Genomic DNA, 13812 nt, shown 5'->3' with positions numbered 1-13812 from the left:
TGAGGAGAAAGGCCGTTATATAGACCAAGTGTAGGTGAAATAAGGTGGGAGGTGAGATTTAAAACAAAATGAAAACAAACACATGTGGGCAATTATGCAGATCAGAAGCAGGTGTTCAAACATACAGCATCTAAATGTAAGTAATATTCATGTGTAAAGCATTTATGGCCATCATGGTCGATGGAAAAATCTTTTTAGATAAATTAAAGTGGTGGTTTTTTGTTTTTGTTTTTTTATGTTTTAGCCAGATGAACAACTGTGAGGTTTGTTTAGTGTTTCTTTTTTCTTATCCTGTGTACACCTGCTAAAATCAATAAATTTTAATTCATTATTTAGTTTTATTATTTGCCGTTGTGAAGAAGTTGTCTTGACTCGCTGTTTTTGAAGCAGCCAATCAGACATCAGAGTCCGAGTTTGATGGTTGACGTTAACAGCTTACATTGATTCACAACGCGCTTTAGCATGGGGACATGAAATAATTGATTAGATCCTAAACTAATTGCATTTAGTTTTTAAAATAAAGTCAGTAAGTTTAATTTAAGCATATATAATTAGTTCTATATTTGATCAGTTATTTCCATATTTATTTCCAGCATTAAAACATGTATTACACACTTAAAGGATTATTTTAAAAGTTATTTATTTATTGTAATTTGGCACTCTTCACTCTTTGTTCTTATTGAGACGAAGCTGTAAATAAATCTGTTTGGTTAGGGCAGAGCTTGTAACCAAATAGATTCATTAATATAGAAATGGATAAATTAATAATAGAGCAGATAATTAAAAAATTTAAAGTATAAACTACAAGGAAAATGGACACAGGAACGAGATTGATCTGTACATAGACATAGGAAATCTGATGCATGTGATAATTCAGTTGTATAACAAATCATAAATGTATACATTAACATTCCCAATAAGCTTATTAGTTGCGTTTCTGTTTCTGATTTTATTCTTAAGTATAAAATATGTTCTAAGATAGTAAGATACCCTGATAACACAGATGGAGAAGTTTTTTCTTTTTATCATCCCAGAATTAAAATAAATAAAATATAAAACTAGGAGCTCCATTCTTATTGTGTATTTTTATCTGAGCCAAATTAACCTTGTTAGATTATACTGGAAAGAAAAAAATATGAAAAGAACCAAAATGCCTACAGAGAGTCAGACACAGCTTGACGATAAAGAAGCTCTGCATGTTGCAGTCGGTTTGTTGTCATAATCTCACCAATCCCCACATCACTTTCCAGCTCCTTGCTCGTTCCCTCCTCTCCCTCTGCTCTGCTAGCTGGTCTTTATCTCGCCAGCACACCTGCAACTCACATGTTTGCAGAAAGAGAGAGAGGAGAGAAAAAAATGCATATGAAAGTTGTTGAAATTGTGGCAAAATCCCAAGATCTACCTTTCTAGGTCCTCTTTTCCCTGAGGGAGGGAGCAACTAAAATATTTAGCATGTTCTTTTATTTGGTCTTTCCCTTGTTTAAAAAGTAAAAGACACTTCTACAAAACCACGGCAAAAACACACTGGATCTCTGAGGGTCAGAGTCAGCAGTTTTTCAGAACAGATTTTCTTTTAAAAATAAACTGAATTGAATTCTGCTCCATAGTTTCGTATTTTTAAATTCTCCTCCTTAGGGTAGATTCTTCATAATATTACTGTAGTGGAAAGCTAACATTTTCCAAAAATGAATAAATAAATTTGTCCACCTCCATCCATGTGGTTGCCACGGCGCCGCAACTTCCCCTCACGCTAGCTTTCTGCACAGTTAGCACCTCTTAGAGATGCTTACATATTTCGAGAAATATGTAAGAGATTAAATAAACTAATGACATCTTCAGCACATATCCATGAAGGAAAAATATTTACGAAATTCCACATAGGATAACATATTTATTTTTTAGGATAAATACATGCCACGTTTTACCAAAAAATGTTCACGTTTTGGCTTTGGCTTTCCATACGGCCTGCAGTCCAAATTGTTGACGGCGCTTTAAGCCGCCCATTAACGTGACTTTTTTTTTTTTTTAATCGAAACTCCAAGTGTTATGAGCCAAATTTGTCTTTAGCATTTGAGATTATTCAAAAGTAATTTATTTCCATTCATGTCCGCTCATTTACAGTGCCGACCGTGTGTGCAGAGGTGCGGACGCGCCTGGTAGGAACGTCCGGAAAAGAGGATTGGAGACGGCTTTCCCCGACGGGTAGTAACTCCTTAGTTATGTAGTTTAACTTAGGCTACATATTTTCTTCTCTCTGTTTCAAATTCAATTCAAAAATACTTTATTGATCCCAAAGGGACATTGAATAACATACTGGTAGTGTACAGAGAGTTGGAACTGCCAGTTCCCACCATTTGTGGCTGGTGGGACTATGGTGCAGCACATGAGGCTGCAGATGGTTAATTCACATTCGGAGCTTTTTATGCAGCCCTATGCTGTATGTGTTTGTGTTTTCACCCTTGTGTAACAGTCTTTTTGTAATCAAGGCATACAAAGTAAGAATATGTTCTACTAGATTATCTGAGTATTTGATGTAGTTTCTTCTAGAGGCCGGGGGTCTGACTGGCATTTATGGTACTGACTAATATTAGGAAAGATCCAGGATCTACACTGCAGTCTGACCTCACAAAGACGGATATTCAAACTGGTGAGTGTGAGTTTTCAGACTGACCGGAAACATTACCGAGACGTCCACTGTGATTAGCACTTGTGTAAATGTCAACCTTGTTTTCTAGTGCCGATAATGAACAAAGCTGTGTGAGGGCAAGACACACAGAGCAGGGGAAGGTGAGGAAACTGGAAAAAAAAAAAAAGACAGAAAAGCAGAGATAAAAAAAGAAAAGAGCAAAGACAGAAACATTTGTAGTGGAGAATTACTAATCAGCAAGATGAAATGCTGATTGAAATGCAGAAAAAGCTGGTGATAAAGTGAACAGAAGAAGATAACGATAGCAAGACAAAGATTAAACTACAGCCAGAAAGAAAGGCTGTAAAAACAAGAAGCAAGGAAGGATTTTGCTATTTTGACCGCCTCCAAATGAACATGAATCAACATGTGTATTTAATATTTAAGATCAGCTAGTCCTCATATTTATTTAGCACAGACAAATAACTCCCATGGTTCCTTTCCAGATTTGACCTAAAAAAACATATCAAGGCTTTTTACCACATTTAGACACCAACAGATATTTCTTTCAATTTCCATTTTAATATCCAGATTATATAGATGAACGCCATTATTTCAATTTTTGGTTATTTCACAAAACTTTGCTTTGGCTTTCCATTTGTCCTGCTAATGTCTGGTTTAGTTCATCCAATAGTCATTCTTGCAATGTTATACTTTTATTCACTCAAACAATGTCCATTCTTTCTTTCACTAATGTATTCACAATGCGTAAGCCATTAATGTGCTTTTAACTAGGGCTTTAAATGAATCATTGAATAATTCAAGTTCTTTAATTCCTAAAAATCCTGGAGGCCAATGATCAGCTTCCAAACTTTGTTACAGTAACTTTGCCTGTGTTAATGAATAATTTACGACTAAACTATTCAACGCGCCAGAAGATTATTTGTGTTGCACGACAACGCTTTCATGTCAGCCGACAACCTACGATGTTGACGAGTGTATGCTGACCGCTATTTTTTTTGGCTAGGGCGGGAAATGTAAGGTTCTAAACAGAAGTGAGCAGAAAATGACAGAGACAGTTCAAAGTGTAGAAACATTTTAAATTAAACCAAAAAGACAACACTGCACGGTGCATGCGCTGGAAAGCAGAGTTGGCTTTCCACAGCAGCACATCCTCGTGTCATGATTTGTGGTGAAGGTGGTGAGGCAGACGCAGTAGGCCCAGGTTGAAATGAAGAAAATCATGTTTATAATGATGAAGTCAGAAATTGGTCCAAAATTCAGGCAGCACAGAATGAGCAGGAGGCTAAAAGCTCATCTACTGGTTTAAACAAATGATAGATCCACACTCCATACCAGTAGGTGGCGGTAATGCACACCATTAAGTTGCTTGCCAACCGCCATTAAAAACAAAAAGAGGAAGAAGAAACAAATGATAAGTGACCGCAGGCTAGACAGACATGGAGACAATCAGGGGAAACAAGGTACAGCTGTACTCAATCAACAACACAGAGACTCAACAGAAACCTAAATAAACACAGAAAAAAAAACAATTCCTTACGCCTCGATGTTGCAGTAGTCATCCGTACTTGCTGTACTGTTTATGCTTTGCAAAATGTGTTTAGCTGAATGTGTGACAGTCGTGTTGCAGATGCACAAGGAGGTATGTTTTGGCTAACGTTGCGTGTATTGACTAATCATAGTGGCTTCCTGGCATCTGGGTATTATGTAGGTGTATGTAAGCTGTCAAAAAAACAACAACAAAAAAACAACTATGCAGCACATAGATGGGTTAGTTACAGATAGTAGGGCTGAAGTGAAACTGAACTAGGTTTGACATGACCTTATTGCATTATGAGCAAAAATGTAACAAATAAATGAAACGGGTGTTGCAAAATAATTCTTTTGTGTATTTAGAAAATAACCTTAACTGGCTTTGTAGAACCTGACTTTTTTTTTTTTTTCTTTTTGTCAGATCACTCAATTAATCACCAAAATAATCAATAGAATGCTCAGTTGGTAAAATAATTGTTAGCTCTGTCTGTAACTGTGCACCTTCGACTCCTTCCTCTCATCTTCTCCGTCTCTTCACCTTCTGTCTGATCTGATCTTCTCTGTCCTTTGCTCTGCGCATTTCCAGCCACCATTTTAATGTCTTTTCTTTCACTCTTTCCTTTTTTGGTGCGATCAGTGAGACGCAATCTGCAGGTTTGCGCCTCGGTTGGCTTTCTCTTCAGCTCGTGCCATTATGGTTTTTTTGTATCCTGTTTTTCTTGTGGATTTGGGCTTCTGGAACAACACAGCAATTATTACTTCTTGTACTGAATTGGCTCTGTCATGCGTCATGTTGACAAGCAGTTCTTTGTTATGCAGTTTATTGAGTTTTGGTACCAGCACGCAGAAAATCCTTGCTTTCACCACAGTGGTGTCTCTTCAGAGCAGAAACTGTGTGAAAAAGTGTCTGCAAGGCATCAATTGGCCAATCATTTGTGTACTGCAGAGAAAGACTACTGGGCAATTTGCCATTTTGATTTTGTTTTATCACTGTGGCGCTAAATTACGATGACACAGACAGTGAAGAAAGAAAAAAACCCATGCAGATCAAAATAAAAATCTCCCATTCTTCTGTAGAAAATGCATCCTCATTTTTTTACAGAACACAAAACACGATTTGTCTTTTTTCTGACTTGAAAGACCTCACTGATATTAAAAAATAATTAACTCTGAGTCTTCTTCCCATGGTTACAACGTCCAGATAAAATAACGTCAGTGGAACAAATTAGTCCTTTGGCATATTGGCATGCTGTATTCAGTGATCGAGAAAACAAAATCCCATTTTTAAGTTTCAAACAAGCAGTAGCAGGTTAAACCCTGTCAGGTAAAAAAAAAATGTCTAAATCAAGTCGTCAGCTGATTTCTTGGCCTGTCTCCATTAGAGCGGGGTGTTATGTAAAAAAAATAAAAAATAAAAATCTACTTTTATTTTGCTTTGTAATGTCATAATGTTAATCCCTCATCAAAAAATACCCGGCGTGTTGAGATTCAGTGGAGAATGTTAAACTGTGAGAGCAACTCGTCCCGATCTCAGTGTGTGGTGATTTCAGAGTAACTATTCGGATACTAAAATGTCATTTTATCTCTTTGTCATGATTTGGTTTGTGAAGAACCCAAAGCCAGAGACTTGTGTGGCAGAAACAGACACTTCAATATAATAAGACGACTTACAGGGCTGACACGGAGGAAACGGAAAACAGTAGCTGGCACACAGTGGACCATGTAAATGCAGGGAATGTCAAGAAACAAAGAGGCTTAAACCCTGACCAGTGCTAACCATTTTTCAGTAGCAAACTGGTTAGCGCCACTTTGTTAGCATGGAGAATGGATAATTCTCCACAATGGTAAGCTTTAGTTCTGCTCCTAAGTTCTTGATGTATGAGGTTGAAGAAGATTAACACCAAAATACAGCTGGTTCATTTCTCCTGCTACCTTCAGGAGTTAGCAGGACAAAACAACGTCAAGCAACAGTTGGTAATCACGTTTGTTAGCCTCTATCTAAGCTAACAAGAGGGCGTTTCCTAACATGTCATTTCCTTTAGCTTTAGCTTTGCAACTAGCTTAAAGGAGATAGAAGAAAAACACAAAATTATTTATTCTCAAGGTAATTTAATTTATATAGCACATTTTCAGCAACAAGCCAATACAAAGTGCTCAACACTATAGGTCATGTGTTTTGAAGCAAAGGCCCTTAAATCCTTTCGGTTCTTAAGTTTTGTTTTTTTTTTTAAATAAAACTAAATGCAACCTTTAGGTTGTGATGCTGATACTAAATTGAGTCAGCATTTTTATTTTTTATTTTTTCAAAATCCTTACAGGTTGCACTCACAGTAAAAGGGGTAAATCCTAAGGTTTTAGGGCTAGGCTAAGACAGCAGTATTGCAGAGTTGTTTCTTCCCGTTCTTTTGTGATTAAATATTAATGTGTGACTTTTCAGATGACACCATAAACAGGTCTTGTCACTGAAGGACTGATGACGGTAAGCAAGACAACATACTTTTTTATGAATGAATTAAGAGTTAAAACCTTTTCCTTGGCTTGTGCATCATCCATATAATTTTTAAAACAAGAAAAATAAAACGTGAATACTTACAGTGTGATATCCATACATTCTTTAGCTGTACCCTGCCATTTATTTGACCTTAATTTAGCTTAATATGCGTAGAAAGATACTTTTGACCAAATCTTTAATCCATAACGGTAAGGTGATCTAAGGAGTGCTGTGCTGTTTTTACTTCCAGCTTCTCTAAGAGTTGTTTTGTTCTGCTGTTCTTGAAACCCAGGGCTACTAAATAGCATATAAGGAGAAAGAGAAGGAGAAGAAGAGAGACAAGAGAGAAGCCCAGGGCAATTCTATTTTTTTAGCACAACCCCTTCAATTCCCCAAGAATAGTTTGCTTATTTTAGACTGCCCCCGATACCAGAAGGGTGGCTGCAGGTGTGAGGGACACAGTTTTAGACTTGCCTGTTCCTGAATAAAGTCACACCATGTAATAAAGTAAGGAACAGAAGAAAAAAAAAACATGCTTCAGGCATTTCAAATGTCATGCTCACGTAAAAGAAGTACATGCAAGTCACGGTGTGTGTGTAGAGTCTGTTTATTGGGCTGCAGGGGCTGTGTGTGTGTGTGTGCATGTGAATTTGTCACCTGGAAGTGCAGAGTTGTGACATGGTGGGAAGGGCAGAAAGCCTGCAACATTCAGGGCTCAAGAGCAGCAAAAGGACAGGTAGCTTTGTCTCCTGAAGGCAGCAGCACCATCAGGCCATAAACACAGTGCAAAGGAAGGTCTGCTGCCACGGATGCTAGTAGCAGCTCTCAAAGAGGAAGTGGGAGAGACACAAGGCAACAAACTCCCAAAGCAACCAGAGCTATGTTCATCTAAAATGTTTCTATGAGTGCAGGTGTGCCTAACGTGCATTAAAATTGGAGTTATAGCTGAGGAAAAGGAAATCCTGTTGGATTCCAGATATTTATCATGCTGCAGTGAAGGAACTTTCATCAGCGCATACGAAACGTCTGCGTGGTGTAGCATAAAACTGATTGATTTAATGATGTATCATTGTCTCAACATTTGAGAAGCAACAGCGTGGATTAGATAGCAGGGTGAATATTTGGGGTACTAATAGTTGTAATACCCATAGCACAGAATTATTATTCTAATTTCTTTTTTACATTTCCTAAATCAAAATAAGACTGTGGATGTTACAGTGCCGTGTTTGGATTTACTCTTTGCATGTTTCAGGATGCAGTTTGAAGATCCCCACTTCTTTCTGGTCCCAACCTGAGACTCACCTGATTCTGGATCTCCTCTGTATCCCTTCTGTCTGCCCGCCCTCACACTCACTGGAAAAGAAAGCAATAAGAACTGCACTCCATCCATCCCCTCCAACACGTACCTCCACAAATTCTGCTCCTCCCTTCTACCAAGACCGTAAAATGGAAATATCAGAACAAACATCATTCCAGCTTCTCTTCTGCATCCTCCTCCTCCTCAGTGCTGAACAGTTTACGTTTCCCTCTGCAGATCGCGTTGCTGATCCTGGTGAGAACCGGACTCGTCTTGTTGCACTTTCTTACTTTTGTAAGCGTTTAATACTTTACATGTCCTTTCTCTTGGAACGGGTCAGGAAAATACCTGACATCCTGTCAAGTACCAGGTGTGTAGGCGTTGGACAAGACGTGTCTTAAAACTAAAGGCTCACTGGCAATAATAACGTGATGAGGGTGGGAATCTGATCTCACTCTTGGTGTTACGCAAACATCTGTACGGCCATTCAAACACGATAAAGACAACGCTCAACAAATCTTCGACTCTTAGCTTGAGTACAAGTAAATTATGTTACGCTCACTAAGCCACAAAAGTACTAAGACAGCCCCGCAGAGTTGTTCTTTGACCAAAAAAGCTTCCTGTAACCCATCTACAGTTTGCTCAACGTCGCTGTGTGTGCTGTGATGTCAAGAACCAAAGCATTAGAAATACATTCCTTCAGCCAGCTAGTTGTAGGGAGGGCTTTCATTTGACTTGCTTCCTGCACATGTGCCCTCTAATCCTGTTAAGATTTTCTTTCTGAGGTGTTTGAATGCTAGTAGAACACCTGAGAAGCTTTTTCGCCTTTTCTTCAAGGCATTATCTTAAATATCCGGGTCGTTTGCTGACCTGCATTAGAAAAGCTGCTTTCATGATGGCTGCCAGTCCCGTGACACGGAAGGGAGAAAACAAAATGTTTGCACAGGTGGCAAATTTACATTAATTCCTTTCTGACATTTCTAAAAGTGTCTATAAGGTGTTCTAAAAGTCAAATTAAGGTTTACGAAGACAGAGGAAACCCCCGCTGACCCTTGACCCTGTGGTTTATGCAGCTCTATGAAACATCAGAAGTCGACTTGAAGTCTTAAATGGTATTTATGTTTGTGTCGGGTTCAAGCCACACACCCTCAAACCAAACCTTGGTTTTCACACTTTGTATTTACTTGTAGTTAAATGGCCCAATTGAAGGTGCTGTCAGTTTAAAGTTACAGTCTGCTGAGATGATCTTTTTATGTCTGGACCTAAATATATAGCTGGCTGACTGTAGAGCAGCTCCGTGTCTTGGCAGATTTTCTTCGAGGGTAAGACAAAGGAATGAGTGAGCAGCATGTGTGCGTGCACATGTGTGTGTATGTGTGTGTGGGGGGGAGTATTTAAGGACATGACAAACAGCAGGCTGGTCTTCCCCCCCCCCGCCACAGCTGATGCCTGATACTCTGTCATTTCACCTCTCTTACAGTTTCACCCTCTTGACATTTCAGACTAATCCAGTTCGGCAGACCGATCACTGCTGCCCTGCAGAAACTTCATCAGTCTTCAAAGACATTTCATAAAGAACCAACGGATTTCTCTCATTGAACTCTAACATCTGGCTTCTTTTTTTTCTTTTTTACAGCTAAGCTTAAACATCATAAAGCTGCACCTGTCTCGGTCCAGTCACCATACCTCTTGACGCTTGACTTTTCCCATGCGACATGAAGAAAAAATGTGTGCCACTAGGGGCTGATGACAGTCAGCCTTCAGAGGCCATAACCACCAACTACCAGCATCGTGGAGACGACACACCAAATAAAAATAGCATTCAGGCCACACTCTGAAAAACAGAAAAATGGAAAAAATCATGACGTGTTTCCCGGACGTTGTAAAGCTAGACCAAATTAAATTGGCTATAGCAGACACAGATTTTTATTTATTTTTTTAAGACATCGCCTTATGTAAAAACAGGCTGGTGGCAATAAAAGGAACATGTTTTGGCCAAATGTTAACAATGAGACAGCCGTGTTCTTCAAACCTGCCTTAACAGATTATTGGTAGAGTAGTGTTGCATAGGTTAGCACTGCTTAGTCCCATCAAAGTTCAATTCTGTAACATTTACTTACTGTTCAGTTCAACTTTCTATAACTCACAACAGCCAACACATGGTAATTGGTATTTATGGTTTGGTTACAGTTATTAAATTTTCAAATGTAGTTTGTAGCACAATTAATAGCCTGCTAAAAAATGTACATAGTTGGCACAATTGTACCAGCTGTAGCAGGACACTCTTGTGAAAGAGATCCTGATTAAATAAAGGTCGTTCATGTGAATGGCCAATAAATTATACAATATAAATATTAGCAAAAAAAATATTATTTGGGCTTTTTAAAAATGTGAACCCAGTTTCATAATAATTTGCCTAAACTGTATAGAAGTTTTTGGCCCAATGCCATACTAGTATTTTGCAAGTAACACAACATTGCATGAATAAAAATTAATTTCTTGAATATGAGCCAGTTTTTGTCAGAATTTGTGGTGCAGAAATAGAAATATCCTTTGCTGCGCTGCTGAAAAGGCTAATAAACAGCGGGGAGATCCAGGTGTACCAGCAGCAAGTTAAAGGTAAAGCAAACACATTCACACAAAGGCAAAAAAAATATAAAAACAGAAACACCAGAAAAAATAGACTGTACAGTAAAGCTACATTTTCAACAGAAGAAAATTCTCATAATACTGCACAGTTAAGAATAGTACAAGATGTACAGATTTAGCAAAAAAAAACAACAACAAAAAACAGGCCATTTAAAAGAAATTTTAAAAATTTCAAACAACAGTAGATATTAGAGACTTTTTGAGTTTGCTGGGAGCAGTGATGATTATAAATTATTTGTGACGACACTCTTTTGTGAAACTATGTAGTTTGTCACTGAAGGAGTTTTACACACCAGACAGTCAGGAAAATCACAGCTTTCTTTCTTCTTTTGATGTGAAATCTACATGCAGGATTTCACCTCTGATCTACTGTTAAGCATTTTTCTTTTTTTACATTTGATAATCATTTCATTCTGGTAGTCTTATGACTTTATATGTTCGCTTACTGACCAGTCAGACAAAGCCTCTTCAAATTTCTGCTAAAAAGTTATCATATATGCTCATAAACTTCCTTACTTTATTAATAAGTGATTATCTTTTTGGTTTTATTCTTAATTCTCTTTGAATTGTCAAAATCACTTCACTTTTGACAGGCGTTACTCTGTTAACCATCATCACAGCTGTTACATCATTGACTTTTTAATCATTGGTTGCTACATTGCATCAAAACTTAGGCAGTTCTCGTGTGTGTGTGTGTGTGTGGTGTGTGTGTGTGTGTGTGCGCGTGTGTGTGTGGGTGTGGGGGGGGGGAGATGTGGGCGCGCGTGTGTGTGTGCTAGTGACTCAGCGTTCTTTGTAAATGTTCCTTTTGGCAAGATTGCTCACTTCCATCCCATCCTCCAATCAATATAGATGTATCAGTATTGTGCGTGTGTGTGTCCATGGAAATATATTAGAGCCTCCTTCCACACATTATATATATATTACATATATATATAGAGAGAGAGAGCAGTTCAGCAGTTTTCAAAGAATTATTGATTCTTTTGTGTTTAGATTGCTTTTGTGTTATCCTCCCTGACAACAAATGTTTGTGTTCATTGCCCTTTTGTTTGCTTACAGAGTGTGAACGCACATCACTGGTGGTGCTCAGTCAACATTTACTGGCAGGATTGATGATCTTAATATGAAGATGTAAATAATTCTTATCTCCTCTCTTTAACCCTTTAACCGTCATCAGGTCACCGGTGTCCTCATGGACCCGTTGAGTCGCATGTAAAGTGTTTTTTGGGTGACAGTTAAAGCTGGGGTTTGTAGTTTAAAAAAAAAAAAAAAAGGTCTTACATATTTCTGAAAATTGCTACTATGTTGTGACATTATAGGTTGAAACAGATAATCTGTGAAAACAACAACAACAAAAACAGGCTCCTTTTCTCCCAGTGTTCCCAGAGTTAACGACAGAAATACACAGCTCGGTCAAAAACAACCAATCAGAGCCAAGACGAGGGTCTCAGCTCTGTCAGTCAAGCTCGTGTACGTGCTGCTTACACTTTTCCCCTTGCTCTCTGCTACTTCTCAATTGTGGATGCTCATGCTAGTTAGCATGACCACCGATAAGAGGTTTTCCTGGAATGGTAAGTTGTTCCTCCGCCATTAGCACATTTTAGCGGCGTGTACACAGGTGTGATTGACAGTGCTAAGACCTTCCTCCTGAGTCTGATTTATTGTTTTTGACCGGAAGCGGGGCAACAGTAGCTTTGGGAGGAGGTGGAGGAGCTCGATCTTTTCAGATTATTCGTCTCATATTATACTGTCATGAAATAGTGACAGTTTTAACAAATATGTAAAAAAAAAAAAAAGAAAAAACTTAAACACACCTTTAAGAGGTTAACTCTAGTTTGATAAAAGAAGAAATTTCTGGTCGGATGCACTGCCGTCATGTTGTTTTTCTTACTGCAAAGCAACCTTTTTAATGTCTTCACCATTTTACTGCTGAAGACGTTCATTGCTCAGCTCAGTCTTAACGTCCCACTGCAGTAGAAAAACATCGCTACCCATGCGCTAAACAGCCTTACTGATGTCCAGACAGGTACACATATTTGCCCGTCATTTTTTTTTTTTTCTTTTTCTTAATCTTCCCAGCTGTCGCTAGGTGTTTGCTTTAGGGAAAACATTTTGCTATACAAAGCTGTTGGGTCTTTCTTTAACTATTTGAAGTGCCCTTTAGCAGCGATTTGGCACAGAATTAAACTTAAATTAACGCAGACAAAACAAACAGTTAAAATCTCGTAGCACGCGTAATTTAATGAATCACATTCATGGTTTGACAAACAAGTCATTAGTGGCTGTTTTTGTACCATAGCATTATAGCTTTAAGCTTAAAACTGAGCTGCAGGTGGCACTTGGAGCAACGTTTCCTAACAAGACAGAACAGTTCCCCCTCTGGGTTTTTGTGCATTGCTGTGCATCTCAGCGTTGCTAACAAAATGCATACCGTCGTGCACAGATGTGAGTGAGTGTGCATTTTTTTTCTTTTTCTTTTTTTTTTAAAAAAAAAAACATTCAGCAGTTGGGACACAAATCAAAATCTCAACCTGTAACACCATTTTAGTGTAATATTCAAAATCCATTAAGGTAAAGACTGGATTTTTTTTTTTAAACAAAGGCAAACTGTCCAATTAGTTCAATTTTTCAGAATGTGAAAAGAACAAAAGGTGAAAAGAGCCCGAAGCGCAAGCTTTTAGCAGCAGAGCCACTTTAACCCTTTAAAATATAATCCCTAAAACAAAAGGTGCAGCTCAGAAATCTACTTTAGCAAGCTGACATTTCATAACCACTTCAATATTTTTCAAAACTCAAAATAGTGTCTACCTTCTATAGATGACAGTAACTCATATTTATCGGAACTGACACCAAAACCTTCAACAGACTCGAGACAACACTGACAAAATACGAGACGGCCGACAATAACAATCGTTCGACAGTAGAAGCCGGGCATTCAATAATTCATCTTGTCAGCAATTTCCATGAAAGACATGACAAAAAAAAAGTAAAAAAGTAAATGCAGTCGACATTGTGTTTAACTGATGACAGGGAAAAAAAAAAAAAGAAGAATAGTTTGTAAAAGCTATATTGGAGCATTATGGATCCATAAAAACTCAATAGCCTGATCTGGAGCGAGCCCTGTATCTATTCCAATAACTCAAAACCCTTTTAGTGTCTCCCCCGAGATGACAGCTTTGGGCTGGCAGGTGGCGG

The 13812-nt window shown here is 38.2% G+C and overlaps 1 long non-coding RNA gene across 1 annotated transcript; it reads left to right on the top strand.

The window, feature by feature from the left end:
• The first annotated feature begins 4193 nt into the window (after nucleotides 1-4193).
• LOC103137393 (uncharacterized) lies at nucleotides 4194-10210 on the top strand. The gene is made up of 4 exons (XR_476130.2): nucleotides 4194-4289; nucleotides 6618-6659; nucleotides 7924-8223; nucleotides 9605-10210. It is a non-coding gene; the product is annotated as an uncharacterized LOC103137393 (long non-coding RNA).
• Nucleotides 10211-13812: the final 3602 nt, after the last annotated feature.

Source organism: Poecilia formosa, unplaced genomic scaffold (assembly GCF_000485575.1).
Source record: "Poecilia formosa unplaced genomic scaffold, Poecilia_formosa-5.1.2 Scaffold40, whole genome shotgun sequence".
In the NCBI taxonomy this organism is placed as follows: Eukaryota; Metazoa; Chordata; class Actinopteri; order Cyprinodontiformes; family Poeciliidae; genus Poecilia; species Poecilia formosa.
The sequence above is the reverse complement of the archived record's forward strand: the minus strand, read 5'-3'. Positions and strand labels throughout refer to the sequence as shown.